The 16,387-nt window shown below is 55.6% G+C and overlaps 1 long non-coding RNA gene across 2 annotated transcripts in view; it reads right to left on the bottom strand.

The window, feature by feature from the left end:
* Positions 1–16,387, bottom strand: part of LOC121079554 — a 51,768-nt gene that overhangs the window by 1,797 nt on the left and 33,584 nt on the right. The window contains exons 3-4 of one of the 2 annotated variants that reach the window (XR_005825080.1): positions 1,772–1,896; positions 222–463 (exon numbers count right to left, since the gene is read on the bottom strand). This is a non-coding gene — a long non-coding RNA (uncharacterized LOC121079554). Of the gene's footprint in view, positions 1–221; positions 464–1,771; positions 1,897–16,387 lie in introns of those variants that run through there. The other variant, XR_005825081.1, reaches the window with a different exon arrangement.

Raw genomic sequence — 16,387 nt, 5'->3', positions numbered from 1 at the left:
CGGTGCCCGGTGCCCCGAGCAGCTGTATTTGCATAAATCGGAGCAGCCTTTTGGGATGGGCCCCCTGGGACTTCCCGCAGGAGGCAAGGCTCGCACCGTGCCCGTGCTGTGCACACGCACACGGTGCCAGGCGCTGGGCACCCGGCTGAGGGCGTTTTCCCATGGCCGCGGAGCTGGGCGAGCGCCTGCAGATTTTCCGACTGGTGACTGCAGCAATTTCAAGTCCTGCTTAACCAGGAGAAGCAGTTGCCAGGGCACCCAACCTTTTGACATCTTAATGAGCGAAGAGCTCAAAAGGAACCTCGCCAGGATTATTTCTTTTTTTTCCCCTCCCTTCTCAGAGGATTCAACTTTTCATCTCCCTCCTTCCAAGCATGAGACGCGGGGATAACGAATGAGCCCGAGGAGTTCAAGCCGCAATCACCCAAGCTCCTTGTAGCTGCAAACAGGCAGGAAGCGTGCGCTGGAGAGGAGACGTAATTAGGTGCAATTCAAGAACAGCTCATGAGCTATATTTAACAGAAGGGCCGAGCCGACTCTTCAGCAAGCAAAAATCTGCGTAGGAAAGGCGGTGGCGGCTGAGCCGCCCTCCCTGCAGCCCCGGCGTCCTGCCCTGTGCTGCAAACACCGCTTTGTTATCGGGCTCTGATGGCTGTTCAGCCCATAAACAGCTCGTGGGAGCAGGACCCCTCGTGGAGGAGATGTTTTTTGGCACTCAGGGTTTTCCCTTTGGTGGGATTAGATTTAGCCAGAGGGAGAACAACCCAAGAGCTTCTTTCCTGCTCATCCTTCTTGCCTGGCACAGATGGGAGAGCCCTGCTGAGCCCCCCAGCGCCACGGCAGCGAGGACGCGGAGATGCTGTGCTTCTGCTGGGGGAGGAAAAGCCACGAGTGCACACAGGCACCGGGTGGGACGGCAGCGATGGGCGCCCACCTCCCCTTAGCGGAGACACGGCGGTGCCGAGTCCAGATTTACCTGTCTGCGGAGGCCTCCTAAACACACACACTCACCGAAGTTCCATCTTGAATACAAAACCCATGGAAGCAGCCTGTGAAGCTCCCGGGAGAAACACTCCTATTTTCCTTACTAATGAAAGCCACCAGGTGGATGCTGAATTTGCATGCCAGGCTTTGGTGATGCTTCCCCAGGACCGACGGGCACCAGCAAGATGCTCAACAGCTGCAAGGAGCAAACCACATGGGCTGCCCAGCAAAACCCCCTGTTTTCTGACAGCAACCCCCAAAATTCGTGGGCCCACTGGCAAAAAGGGACAGCAAACCTTCCAGGGCGGAGCATGCGGGGATGGTGCTGAGAGCAGGGCACACCTGGCTGTGCAGGAGGGCTGGAGGAGCCGCTCCCTGGGCACCGCAGCTCCCTGCGAGCAGAGGGGAAGGAGCTCCTTGTGCCGGGACATGAAAGCCGGGAGACGGGGGAGCGCTATAAATAGGGCGTATAAACTTTCAACTGACAAGGCTCTGATTTTGTTATTGTAAAAAGGGAGGGAGAGAGAAGGAGAAAAAGTGCCTAGATAGAGCTGACAAAGAGGGAAATACATGCAGAATACAGGTTTGTTCCCAGTAACGCGCTTATTATAAGTCAGATGTAGTTAGAGCTATTACTTTAGCTTCAAATGAATGAAAGGAAGGAGAATAAATCCGCCTTTGTGCCAGGCTGCCTGCAAATAGCATCTCCCTCCAGCAAACCTGCAATTGTGTTTGCATGAGACATTTGTTAGAATAAATGCAATTTAAGAAGAAAAACAGCTCCCACCTACAGCAAGGGAAGGCCGCCGGTATGAATGGCAGCCGGCAGAGGAGGAGGAGGACCAGGAGCGCCTTCGTCTGCAGGGGAAAGGGCCTCCCGTATCTTCCTCCTTTATCTTCTGTGTGAGCAGACTGAAAGAGAAAAGCACCTTCTTAAAAGTTTGTGAGTCTGCATTTCATAGTCCTAAACTATTTCCCAAGGTACTGAAAGTGCTTGCGGGTTTTGCTTGATTTTTGTTTTAAACAAACAACGTTGGTTGCTCCCAGAGCGTTTCTCCACCCTCAGCAGCCCCGGTGGCTTCGGGGAGGGGACCTGCAGGGCTGCCACCCCCAGGGCTGGCACCCCCCAGCCCCATCCCGCGACGAACCCTCGTGCTCACCAGCTCCACACCTCATCACCCCGGGGCACCCGTGCACCTGTAATAACGGGAACAAAATCTGCCACCGGCTGCCCAGAGACACCCAGGCTGCCTGCGGTGCCCGGCAGCAGGCTGAGGACAATGCCCAGCACGGTGCACGTGTTTCGCAGTGCCACCACCAGGCTTTGGTGCCTGGTCCCGTGTTCAGCTGAGCCCCCTCCCCTGCCTCCTTGCCCACCACTTGGTTTCCCTCTTCTTTTTTTTGACTGGAGAACCCGGCTTCTCACCCAGGATGCGGCCCAAGGGAAAGGGGAGAAACCCTCTGCAAAGTGCCCTCCTGCCTTCTTCTGTTAGTATGATTTTTAATATTATCCCCGTTGAATTTATAGGAGCAACAGCCTGGGAAAATGACTTTACCTCTGGTTCCTTCATAAATTTTTAATAGGGCAGAAATGGAACCAAAAGGGATTTAAAAAAAAAAAATATGCGTTAGCGTCAAACTCTGGCTCTATTCATAATTAATTATACTTTCAGGGGGAGGGGAAAAAAAGAGGAAACATAATTACAAGCTTCTAGTGAGAACATTCATTATCATGCTAATGCCGAAATCAGTACTGCTGCGCCTCTGTGTGTGTGTGTGTGCGCGTTTGCTCTAATTACTCAGCAGCGGTGTGCGGCGTTCTCCAGCCACCTCGGTGCCGCACGGGGCTCCAGAGTCAGGGGTAAGGCGGGACGACGGCGCAGCCTTCATGGCTGGGTTTTGCCCCGTGTTTCTCAGCATCACTCCCCAGGCGCCCCGGCAGTGCTCGTTAGCAAGCAAGATCCTGACTTCGTTTTTTTGGGGCTTGCAGTGCACAAGAAGAGCATCAGGAGGGTTTCAAGGTGCAAAGAGCCAGGGATGCACAAGGCAGGCTGGGGGAAGGAGCCCAAAGAAGGGTGCAGAAAAACAAGGCAAAGTTTCAGATGTTTGGTGCCTGACAAATGCCTGGGTTTGCTGTGCCTGGGACACCTTGCAAAGCAGATCCTGTGCTTCAACCCTGGGAAAAGCATTTGGGCTCAGCCAGGGTACAAAGGTACCCTGGGCAGGGCAGCCAGCCGCAATCTGGGGAGAAAAGGGCAATTTTCTACGCACTAAAAAAAAAAGAAAGAGGCTCAACTCAACCCTAGCGCACTGGTGTCACCAGCAAAGGGTTTTTTCTTTGCTATCCCGATCCACTCGGCACTAGGGATGCCCCAGCACAGGACCCAGCCTCCCCTGGGTTCGTGCAAGAGCTGGGCACGGGGAGGTGTTGGCGCCTTCCCAGCACCCCCAACCCACAGCAGGGCCTGGGGGTGCAGGCACGGCCGCATCCTGCTGGCCGTGGGCTCTCGGAGCTCCAGCTGACGTCTGCGAGGGAAAAACGCAGGCTTGGATCGGCGGCTCCAACACCCCGCTCAGTCCCAGACATGTTTATAGACATGAGTTATCTTAATTATATTAAACCTAAGTTAGGCATCTGCACAATCTGAGCATTTCTGTAGAATAATTAAACCGATCTCCCATTATTTCTGGAGCTGCCAAGCGGATGCCCTACTTTCCTCAGCACAAGGACTGCATTTCTCCAGCGACAAATCCCCCGGCAGGCTGCGGGAGCCGTGGTCCGGCCGGCAGAGCCGAGCAGAGCGGGGGGCACGGACCCCTGGTCGCCCCCAGCAGCTCTCCAGCCCTGCTCTGGCTCCTCGCTCCCATCTCAGCGCTCAGCAGAGGGCAAAGCCAGCCCGGCACAGCCCCCTACCTCCCCGCACGGGGCTGTATTCGCAAATTGCCTTAATAGCCTGAGAGCAAACGAGGCCCCAGGGCTGTGCCACGGCCCTCACTGCAACCTACAGCAGCGGCTCGCAGCCCGCTGGGGACAGGGCAGAAATGGGAATGGGAGGAACTGGGGCTGGAAGAGGGGACTGCTGGAGCTGAGCCCCGGTGCGGGGCCGTCTCTGGGTCACTAATCCTCTGCTCGAGGAGGACAGCGATAATTAGAGCTCCTCTGCTTGCCTCGCTCACGTGGGAAAAGCACCTGGCTCTTGTAGCGAAGTGGAGGGAGAAAAAACAGAGACAGAGAAGAATGTGCATTGAATTTAAGTGGGAAAGCGTTAACAAAACCGGGAGCCGATTGAGGCTACCCCAAATGAGCAGCGCAAGGAGCCAGCGCACCCCAGGCACGACAGCAGCTCCCGTCCAAAGCCACGCCGGCTCCGAGACGCTGCACAGGCAGCACCGAAGCACGGCTGTCTGCATGCGAGGCGGGGAGAAGGCAAAGCTAATGCTGGGAGTCCCCGGGATGAGACTAGAGGCTTTTTGTTCAAAGGTGGGCTCTGTGCAACATCTGGGAGCCATTCCTGTCTGTGTGGGATCGTGCAGGCAGGCGAGGGGCCCCTCTGGCCTTGCTGGAGCTCCAGCTGTGCCCAACACCAACATTTGGGGTTGCCTGCGAAGCTCCGCACCCGCACCAGCCCCAGGGGCGCACGGTGGTTTCGGCCAGGGGTGGCAAAGGGCTGCTGGGGACCTGGAGTGTGGTTGCTCTGTGAGCCAGGCAGCCACTTGGAAAATGCTCACCCCACCTCAGCACGCGGCTTTGTACCCAAAATGTATTTGGGAGGTGGAGGCCAGGAGCCTCGAAAAGAGCTATACAGATGTGTCGTGGAAAATGAAGGGTACGAAGCGCACTGTGGCACCTATATGGCAGGGGGCATTGGCACAGCCGTGCTCCTGCACCTGCACGGTCCTTGGGGTCGGGCTCGGATGTGCTCCGCAGCGTCCCCAGGCACCGTGGCACCACGCGGAGCTCGGGCACGATGCTTGGGCTGCAGCGAGTGCTCGCACGGGGAGAGAAACCATCGCGGCCCCCCGAAAGCCCTTCCCCTCCCCGGCAGATAAAAGGGCCTCGCTGTTCCTCAGCGCGCTGGAGCCAGAGCCAAGCTCCCTGAAAGAAAACAGATGACCTCTTGTTCTGGGAATAGCTACAATCCCTCCCTTTAGCTTTATCGCCGGTTGAACCCTGCCCAAATGAAAAGTAATCAGCCATGACACGAGCATCCGCTGCCCCGCGCAGGCAGCCAGGCGCTCCCCAGCCGGCCCCTAACGAAGCTGCCTCGTTAGGGCTAGCGGGGCCGCGGGCGGCCTTGCACGTCCCATGTCTGCCCACATCTCAGCCCTCGGAGCAGCCCGGGCTGCCCACACCGGTCACGTTTTCATGAGTGTGCCAAAAATGCAGAAAGGTCGGGCAGCACGTCCCTGCCCGGTGCGCAGAGGTGTGGAGATGCTGCACGAGGCATTTTGGGGCTCACAGTCCACGTACGGCCACCGCAGCCCGGGCTCATGGTCAAGTCCTCGCCTCTGCTCTTTGCGTTTATGCTGGGAGAATACAACCGCACCGCACGTGAGCTTCTGAGAGCTGGTTTACGATGTATGAAAATAGCCCTGGAGCCTTTGCCAAAAGCGTCTCTGAGGTGGGTTCTCGCTTTGGGAACGGAGCCCACGGAGCTGGGGCTCACCGGGGCTGGGATGCCATTTCAAGCCCCGCAGGTTTCTAAACCCTTTTTTCCAAAGTTACCAGCAGCAGCATTTCCAAGCCAGCCCCGCAAAACCGCAGGCTGCCCAGCAGTGTGCATGAAGCAGGGAAGAGGCAGGGAGAAGAAGAGCCGTGTCCCCAGCAGTGTCACCCCGTGGGCCAGCACTAGCCAGCACGTCTCCCCTGAAGCCACGGGGAGAAGATAACACCCAAACCCCGACCCGCGGCGTTTTGTGCAGCCGTGGCTGCGGTGGGGCGTGCGAGCCTGCTTAACCTTCAGATCCCGACCTCGCTGTTCCGGTACATAAAGCAATTCATTAGTCGTTACTGCTTAAGAATAAAGGGGATTAGGTATTTATTCAGCATGATGCGATGGGGATCGTAAATTTTTACTGTGCTCCTTGAGATGGCCCCGGGAGCAGTTAAGGCGGCGGGGCCGGCCGCAGCCCCTGCGCCCTCGGAGCCCGGAGAGGGGCCCGGGGCAGGGGCTGGGATCACACACACGGACAGACCAACGTCAGGAATGTCTTTTTCCTTGCTGCACTTCGTCCATCTGTATCGAACAGTGGAGCTATGAATATTCAAGAGAAAAAAAAGTGTTAAAAATTTGTGACATTTTCAGGATTCGCTTGCACTATCCAGAGAACATCATTCACAGTAATTACGAATAAAATCCACAGCTCTTCACGGATGACAACAAATCCAAATGGCCTTTTTACACAGTGAAAATATTAGCCTTAACACATTTTTTTTTAAAATATCTTCCAACCAGTTGCTGCTTTCACAGGCACCTCAGAGCAGGCTGATCTTTTACAAACTCCTCCCGTCGCGGTTACATGTGCTGCCTGTGCTCTGTGCTAAGGCCAGCAAATGAATAGCACTTCTTTTTTTTTTTTTTTTCCTCCCTCTCATTTGAGAGTTTTCTTGGTAGGGATGAAACCACGGAACAGAAGGCCGCCTAAATGAAATTATTAACCCAGAGAAACCACTGAAGGAACTTGATTAATTTGCCGAGTAACAGAGACTGGTTTGTTCTTTTAGGCAACACATCTTAAAGTAATTGAATCACCCCTTGAAAAAAAACAGTAGATGATTGAGCCCTGAGGTACACTCGTTCACTATCCTTAATAAATCTCTCTTTATGAAGGAGGTAGTATGCTTTTCTCATCAGAAACCTGTTAATTTTTTTCTCTTCTAAGTAATTGAATACAAAGTTCAAAATCTATCTGCAGCATCCTTCAAGAAAAAAAAAAATCAAAGGTTTATCTCACGTTTCATCTCAGCAAGTTAATTATGCTCTCATAATTGAGTTAAACCAGCAGGTTATTAAAAATACCACAGGACCATTTTTATTTTTTTTTGATGACGTACCACGAGCCCCAACTCCTTGGCAGAGCCAAGAACCCAAAGACCTGGCTCGTGCCCGGCACGCAGCAGGAGGCGCCCAGGATGGACCGATCCCACCCAGGTTCATTTAGGAAAAGCAGCTCTTTGGGCTTTTCTCCTCCTTTTTTAGATGTGGGACAAGGGGATGGTGTCCAGCTGCTGTCATAACCTCTGCTGGAGCAGCGGGGCCGATGCACACAGGACGGCACAGTGGGAGCACCCAGGGCAGATGAAGTATCAGGAGACTCCCAACACCTCTCGCCCAGCCCTCGTGCTCCTGCCTCGCTCCAGGGAGGGTCTCCAGGATGCGTCCCCTGATCCAAGAGTCATCGCCCTGAGTGGCACCAGTCCCCAACATTTGGGGCAGGCTGGTCAGTGCCCCTGTGGCAGTGCTCCCCGGAGAGCTCACACTCAACCAGGTGCGTCACAGCCCAACCACGGCTCACCGAAAGCCACGGAGCATCTCCATCCCAACTTGGACAAGCCTGCCGGCCTCCCGCGACCCAGCTGACACCTTTCCATGAAGCAAGGGAACAACACCGAAAGGGAACACGTGAAAAACACTGGTCGTAAGCCCAGCCCAAGGGCTCACTAGGGAGCTCACTTCACACAGGCAATCCCACCTAAAAGCCACTGCAAAGCCAGCAGCCAGCACCCGCTGAGGCCAGAAAGCTTCAGAGACTTCAGAGCAGCTCAGGACAAAGCTGTCCCTACTGCAGCCGTGCCCAGGGACGGACGGGGAGCGCCCGACGCCGCACCACGGCGCACATGGCGCTTCCGACACCAGTGTATTTCTAATCAGCATCTCACTTCAGATTTTACTCATTCAACTAATTCCACTAATTCTAGGGAATTACAGAAATAATTGCTATTTTCCAATAGATGCAGGCCTGCCTCTTGAGACAGAAAAAACAAAATAAGGCAAAAAAAAAAATCAATGAAGCACTGTTTAAGAAAAGTCAAAATAAGCTATTTCCATCTCCTCATTTGCAATTAACTTCAGAGCATAACACAGTGGGAGGTGGTTCATGGGAAAAGTGCGACTTCATTGTAATCCTCCCTCCTTTTAAGTGGAAGGAGCGGTGGAGATGGATGCGCCGAGGCAGCCGCCGCTCCCTGCAGGTCGCAGCTGCCCCGTGCCCCCCGCGCTGATGCCACGGCGTGAGACGAGGGCAGCGGGGCCACCAGCCCCACGCTGCAGCCCGCAGTGCCACCCGGCCGGGCGAGGGGCCACGGCTGGGCTCTCATTGCCCGCGGTCACCACGTGCACAGCAGGGCACCACGGTCCTGCACGAGATGCCCGTCCCCATCCCCATCATCCCCACCACATCCCTACCCCCGTCCCCATCCAAATCCCCATCTCCATCCCCACCCTGTCCTAAGAGAGGGCCACCTGTTACTATCATTTTATTTTATTTTATTTTAATTAAATTGGGATTTTTTTGTACGGCAACTTCCTTATCTTCTCAGCCACCAGTGACGGTACCAGCAGGGAAGGGGTGGCCCAGCAGCACGTCCTCCCCTGGGGAGCTGGGCACAGCTGGCAGCAGTCCCAGCAGGATTTGTGCACCGTGGGGCACCCCAGCACCGCTTTGCCTTGCGTCAGCCCTGCTTCACCACAGGAGACCTCTCCGATTATGGGCGTTTCAGCCCCGTTCCCCCCAAAAATAGGCAAAGCAACAGTTTGGGGGCAAGAGGCACCTGAAAGAGCCGGTTCCCCCGCATTGCCTGGCAGGGATGGGTGCTTCTCCCTCCCTGCTGCCAGGCAAACGCTCCTGCGGGGCAGAGGCGCAGACCCAGCCGAGCGCTGGGAACCTCCCTCCAGCCCCTGCCTGGAGGCAGAGGATCCAGACTGCGAGGAGGACGTGGGTCGGGTGCCTCGTCTGGCTCGGGGGTTGGTTGCAAAGCAGCGGCTCGGAGGCTGATGCCCATCAGGGGAGAAGGCACCCGGCTGGCTCCTGCTTCCCAGCAAGAGCAGAAACCTGCTGCCGTTGCAGGACCCGTCCTCAGACCCATCCTCCAGCGCCCGGTGACCTCTGCCAGAGATAAGAGCACTCGGTCCTCCAGCAAGCACTTCCCATCCCTTGCCCTACAATATTCTCCCTGCGGCTGACGTGGCGACCTGCTGCTGTGCGTTAAGCATTCACCTACGTGAGGCTTCCTTTGAAGACTTTTCCTTTCAACTGTTCTATTTTCATCACTGTCCTCATCCCTCCGTAATGCTCCGTCTTCTGCTCAAGTGTCATCTCCAGATTTTCTTCCCAATTAATATTTCTATGGCAACTGCATTTAATTTTGGAATCGCAGCGCTCGCTGGGTGGCGGGACCAGACCCTCCTCCCCGCCTCGCCTCCCCGCGCCTGCTGCGGACGTTTGAGCCCTGTTCATTTCCGAGGGGCACGGCTCTCGGAGCACCTTGCCCAGCCCTGCCTCGCCCCCTCGATGCCAGCCCCACGAGGGTTGGGCCAGGCTGAGCTCAAGCTCGTCATTTATCTCGTGCTCCTGTACTGCTAATTAGCCCGTGAGTACATTTATTGGTCAGCGCCCGGAGCAAAGCTCAAGCTTTTGGGAAGTGCACCCTGTAGGATCCAGACTTTGGGAGCAATACGGACACCCCTGGATGCCCTGCGGGGGAGGGGCATGCTGGGCAGCACAGCAAAATGCTGTGAAATGAGGAGAGATTGGGACTTCAGGAGGCAACAGGAGGAGTTAGAGATTCTGGAAACCCCGTCCAGCCCCGCTGCCAACGATGGGTGCAGAGGTTTCTCCCCAGCGCTGCCCAACCCAGCATGGTGGGGTGCAGCCCCCGGTGCTGTAATGTCACCGAGGACAACCCCAGGACCCTCCTGCAGGGCTCTGGGCAGGGCAAAAATGGGCGCTGAGAGGTTCAAATGAGCCCGCTCGGGTCAGGGGCTGGAATCAGAAGCATTTGTGTGCGCTGCTTTCCCTGCCAGGGCTCCCTTTTGGTCTGCCTGAAACCTTGCTGGCATCTCAGGAATGCCAGAAATGCCGGAGCTCCTGGTAACGGGGCTTTGCACCCTCAGCACCCGGCGCTGGTGTGTGCCCAGGGACCCGGCCGACGGGCTGGTGGCTGGGACGCTGCGTGTCCAGCACACAGCTCAGAGGCTGAGCACCGCCCTGTGAGGCGTGCATGAGGGGCTTCAGGGCACTAAGTGCATTTTAGGGGCTTATTTTGCACCTTTCAGTGTCCCCCTGCTGCAAAAGGGGGGTGCTCGGGTCGGTGCCCTGCATGCAGCCCCCATGCACCCGCTGCAGGCTGGGTGCTCCCGCCCGGCTGCGCTCACAATATCGGCGTTATTCCACGTTCAGATGAGGGAAGCGCGGAAAAATGTGATTTTGGAAGCTGAGTAACTCAACTCCCCGCAGCTGTGGCTTCGGCTGGGCTCCAGCTGCTCCCCTGCCGCCAGGGCTCCGCCGCTCTCCCCCAGGCACCGGATTCCTCCTGAAACTCGCTTCCCGTGCCGGGCACTCGCTGTGAACGAAACACCAGCGGAGCAGGGAGCCCGGCCCTGCATTCTGCTCTCGGATGTCTCCTCTGGACCTTACCGTAGTGGCTGCACGAACACGGTTTGGTTGAGCTCCCAGCTGCCCTGCCCCGGGGGCTGCCATTGCCCGAAGGAGCCAAAAAAGAGAAAACTCCTGGGGGAGGGAGAAAACTCCTGGGGGAAGGGATCCCCGCCCTCTGCACTGCCTGAGCTGTTTTTTCCCTGCTGCCTTCCGCAGCTTTGCCCAGCTCGTGCCTAGGCATCAGCTATGGACACAGCCCTCCTGCGAAATAGTTACCCCTGTTGCCATAACACGCACATCTCACCCCAAACCATGGCACTGCTTTCTGGAGGTGACCCATGGGGATAGGAGAGTTCCCAAGGTGCTGTCCTTCCTCCTGCCATTGCTCAAGGATGCCTTGGGGCAGGTCCCATGCAGGTGACGACCTCCTGGGAAGGACGTCCCTGCCTCTCAGCAGCTGCGGACACCGTCCCCATGGGTGCAGGCACACGGCATCCCTCACGGGCGTCACTGCCCCGGCTGGAGTCAGTGGGTATTTTAGGCTAGGGAGGGAACCATGCAAAAAGCACTCCGTGGAGATGGAAAAAAGGGATGGAAAACAAGCAGCATCCCCAGTGGCTGGTTGTGGGTATCTGTCCCCCCCAAAGGGCTTGTGATCAAGATGGAGAAAAGGCAGGGAGGGAAGGACGAGGTGATGGATGGCACCGAGCTGAGAAGGAAAAGCAGTGGTGAGGGAAGGGAGAAATGGGGGAATGGCAAACCAGCAGCACAAACGCGACTGCAGCAGGAAGATGAAACCCTTGGTGGATCTCCCCATAGGAAGTGACCTCTCCCCATGCCTGATTTTTCCTGACATTCCCTCCAGAAACTTGTGGTCCCCTGCATGCACACAGGGGCACTGCAACCTTGACTTCTGCCAGGGGAGCTGAGGAGCTGTGAGCATTCCTGGGCTCCCAGCCTGGGCAGCGCTTCCCCCCCCCAGCCCACACACGGGGCCGGTGCTGTGCAGTGCCTGGGGCTGCGGTGCTCCCGTGCAGCCCCTCCAGGGACCGTGGTGGCTCTGTGCAGCCTTTCCTGGACCCTGAAACGCTCACTGCCCTTCCCATCAAATTGCCCAGCTCGGCAGCGACGGTTGCCCTGCAGCACCTGCAGCACCCTGGGGTGCTGTGCACGCCTCGGGGGCTGCTGGGCAGGCTGGTGGTGGCACACGGTGCTGGGACGTGCTGTCACAGCCAAGCACGTCTGATACTGGGATAGCCAGCTCAGGATCCCAGCACCACTCGTGCCCCGAAACCCTCCCCTGCGCTCCCCCGGCCGTGCAGCGCAGCGCGTCTGCCTTGCCAATGACAACAGGCACCGACTTCGTGTTTAACCTGCGATCCTCGAGCGAGATCAGCAAGTCTGAGGGGCCAATTAGGGAAAATCATCACTTCATTAGTTCCCTGAAATGCAGCCACCGCTGGAATGACAGGCGGCAGTGCCTGCGAAGCTCGGCACGGGGCTAAAATCCAACGAAACGCGGAGAGAGGGGAAAACTGCGCCGGCCCCCGGCAGCTGCAGCGAGGGCAATGAGCCTCACGGAGATGCTGAGCCACAGACTGTGAGAGCCAGAAAAAACAGGGTGTCCTCACGTCCCCAGGCCCCACCAGCTGCCAGGCTGCAGACCAGCTCCGGGGCAAAAAGAATTAAAAAAGGTCCTCGCTTATTAAATGCTGTGCAATGCTCCCGAACGGGAGCCCTGGCAGCCAAACAAGCCACCTCTCCTTCCCTGCACCCCCCCTGCTTTGTGGCAACGCTCTGTTTTTAAGTCAGCCCTGCAAAAAACGGTGAAAATTGAATCGCCCCAGCACAAAACCTTATGGCTGCTCCTTGTGGCGGGGGCAAGAAGCACCTCGTCACCTTTTATTCTGCTGCGAGCAGCCATGCAGGCAGCTAATGGGAACGGCTACCACGGGCCCAGCTTTTGTCCCGATTCCTCCTAAAATTCACCGCCTTGTGAGAACTGCGGCCAAAGACGTGGGAACACCTAAGCTGGGCACCCCATGCGAGCGTCTATAGCTGTACCAACACAAAGGCTGCTAAAATGCCACGGGTGGCATTTCACGGGTCCCTGCAATGCCCTGCAGGTGAGTGCCAGCCTGCCAGCACCTGCCTGGGGAAACCTGGGGGGAAAGCTCGCAGCCGAGCGGTGCGAGATGCTCGGTGCCGCAGGCTTTGGCTCCTTCTCGCTGCTCTTTAACCTCCTCCTGGACTTGTACTCAAGGAAAGCCGTGACATTTATCATGAGAATATCCTTCGGTTAAAACCGGAGCCCCTGATTATGTTAACAATTTTGTAATGAATTAATGAAATTTTCCAGTGGAAAAGAGATTGTGAAACTCTCCCGGGAGCTCCCGAGCCGACCCAAGCAATCCGTCACAGGACGACAGCTGCAGTCTGGCCGCTTGGCGTCTCGCGCGGGCTCTGAGCTCATGGCCAGCCTAACGAGCAATAAATAAGAAACCAGAAGACGACTGCGGACGCCAGGGATGAGCCGGGGGTCTCTGGCTACATCGGTGCAGGTTTCTGGGTGAGCTCAGTGTGCGGGATGGGGGCTCCTCTATCAAAACCTGGCCGTCAGCACCTCCGAAGCCAGCCCCGCGCCAAGAGGCAGTCGCTCCATCTCGGCACTGACATCCCTGGGCATCATCAGCAATAACATCAAAAACCTGAAGATGCGTAAAACGACCAATATAAGGGGCTAAAGGAGAGATTATCATTACCCAAATGGCCTGCTCCTCGGAGGGAGCTGAGCAAACTCCCAAAGACACAGCCTGGGCAGCCAGGGATGCCACGGCTGCCCCGAGCAGGGTCCCTTCGGGGAGCCTGGCCCCATAGCGCAGCACCACGCCTGAGCCCCACAGGGCAGAAGATGCTCCAGGGAGGATTTCTGCACTCAAAAGGGGGTCACAGCTCATTGCAGTTCCTCAACGGCATCGTGGTTTCATCAGGATGGAGTGAGAGCACGAGCATGCCCAGCGTGTGCGTGGGTAAATCCCCGTTTCTGGAGCCGCGCAGCTACCGCGCCCGTCCCCACGTCCCGAGTCCTCCGACTTACAGCTGGGAAGTTTGCACTGACTGTGCTCGGAATCATTAAGCTACAAACCATACGCTAATTATGGTGCCCTGGGCAAAAACGTTAATCCAAAGAGCATAAAATTGTAATGACTTTCTTGGCATAATTAGACCAACCAAGACAAACAGCCCAAACAGCAGCCGCGGCGACCGCGCGGCCCCGCTCCCGGCTCAGGCGAGGGTTGGGAGCTGCTGAGGACGGGGGTGCTGAGCTTCGGGTAGGCTGCCACTGCAGCAGACTCTAGGAGGTTTCTCAGCCCCTTTTTGCTGCTGTAGACATCAGCCTCAGGGTCTGGCGGGGACGCTGGCCGGGTGCTCCTGGCTGCCGAAGGGGCTCGAGCACTTTCCCTTCCAGCCACCCAACCGGCGAGCCAAAAACAGCTCCCGCACCGCAACCCTTATTGTTGGAATAACTTGAGTTTCCTGTGAACTGGAAAATTTTTTGTTAAAGCACAGTGTGCCTTGAAACAGCAAAGATTTCAAATTGGGGGGAACGATCACATCTACGCTGAGCCACAGACATCACCCGAGCAAAGCACGCCTCCCAGGTACTGGAAAACTTTGCCTTTTTTCAGTAAAACCTCAGATTTAGCAATGAAAGCAGAGCGAAGAGGAAGGAACACAGCATGGAGGAGCTTGCTGAAGCCTGCGTGTCCCGCGTCCGCAGCCAAAAGCCCACGCCATCTCCTGCGTGCGCGGAATGAATCGCTCTTAAGTAAAATCTAATCAAGAACTTTTCCTTTCTTCCCCTTTTTCAAACAAGGGCACTATGTGATGTGTGCAGTCTCGAAAGGAGATTTACTAGACACCGCTGTGACTAAGGCAAGATGTAATTAGAAGAGGGGAGGGACATTTATCATTTGCCAGAGTGAATTAGGTATTTCGACTTCTCAAAAGAATTGAAAGCAGAGGGTGAATTTTTTTCCAATTTCTCTCACATCTCAAATATTATTAAGTTCAGCTAGAAAACACTCGAGACAAATTGACTCATCTGAGCCCATCTCTTTATAATTGTTACACATTTTAAATTGGTTTAGTTAAATGAATGCTTCGCATAGTGTTTGACAGACTCCATTGTCTGGACGCGATATTAAAAATATCAAAATCAACACAAGAACTAGAGCAGAGCTTAGGGATATTGCTTTTCTGAGTGCTGCATATTGCTTTAGTTGAAATGTAGCATATTCACGTAGCTTTAAACACGGTTTCAGACATGGATAAAGAGATATTATTCCTTTCCTACTAATAGTAAGGCGTTTTTTCTCTTTCCTTGCTACTTAGCACGAAGTTTGCAAGCTCACACGCCAAACCATCGGGCTGAGCAGCCATGGATTCGTGCACAGAAGCCATCCTCCCAGTGCTTGCCCACAGAGCAAGTCTGCACAGTGTGATGCCTTCGCACGAGGCCTGGCATCTCCCCCCAGCCCAGCAAATTCCTCCTGCCAGCCCCTTTCTACCGCCCCGGTGCGCACACGAGACGTGCCACGGCTCTCGTCCAAAGGCTCCTGAAAGATGCAGGGAGAAGCAAAGGAGAATTGGGGTCTGCAGCTCGCCAGCATGATCTCAGATCGCATTCTCAAGGCTCAAGAGCTTTGCAAAAACCCCAAGCCAGGCAAAATAATTGCTGATAAGGAAACATTTGAGCAGCTCAGGCATGCATTAGATAAGGGATCTTGTTTCTTCTCACCCTCCCCTTGGCTTTCGTGCTTCCTTTCCACATTGTTTTATCGTGAACAGAAAATAACCAGAGAGAGACAGAAAGAGCGAGCCTGCCAGCTGCGTGATTTATGCTGCTTGAAGCCAAAAGCCCTGATAAAGCATCCACAGCCTTGGACGGCGACGAGCGGGGCTGCAGCAAAGCCGGGTCCCGGCCCTGCCCTGCCCTCAGATCCCCCGAGATGCAGATCTCAGCGCGTGCCCACGGAGGGGTGGAGGAGGGATGTCTCTGCCTTGAACAGCTGAGGCTTTGTGACTCCACAGCCCAGTTTGTTGCTCCCTCACATGGATAACACTCAGCAAAATTTTTCCCAGAAACAGGATGGGAATAAGCGGGGAAGATGGGAATCAACCTGCCTCCTCCCTGAGACCGACGTGTGCTTATTCATCCCTATCCCAGGAGCGAGATTTCTCCCTGTTTAAATAGTGTCTCCAAGGGCCTTACCCTTACTCGTTTAATAAATAAGCGTGTCAACACCAGCTCTGCATAGCGAAGTGAAGGGCACTCAACAATTCCCCCACGGGACAATTAAATAAAGAGAGGAGAAAACAAAGGATGGGCTCAGCGTGAGCAGAGATGTCTCCTCGCGGGCGGCGCAGTGCCGGGACAGCAGGCTTTGCCCACCTGCGTGGGCAGGGGGCTTAATTCGGGTTTTCCAAGGAAACACTCAAGTGCTTTTCGCACATCTCTGAGCTGCCCGCTCACCACGAAGGCAGACAATTTGCACGCGGAGGGCAGAGCTGTCCCGACCCGTCGTCACCATCGGGAAATGTGGTATTCACATCCCCTTCGCGCAGGGGAAGGGGGAGAAGGCCCCCTTTAAAGTGCCTCGAAAGGAATTTAATTTAAAATGGATTTCACTTTCGCGTTTGATGAATTAAAACCAATGTGGTTTAACAACTATGTAATGGGTTATATATATGATCTGTTAAACAGGTGTTTGAGGTTTAGCAATTATCTAATAAGAGACTCATA

The sequence above is a fragment of the Cygnus olor genome, chromosome 17 (assembly GCF_009769625.2).
Source record: "Cygnus olor isolate bCygOlo1 chromosome 17, bCygOlo1.pri.v2, whole genome shotgun sequence".
Lineage (NCBI taxonomy): Eukaryota > Metazoa > Chordata > Aves > Anseriformes > Anatidae > Cygnus > Cygnus olor.
The sequence above is the reverse complement of the archived record's forward strand: the minus strand, read 5'-3'. Positions and strand labels throughout refer to the sequence as shown.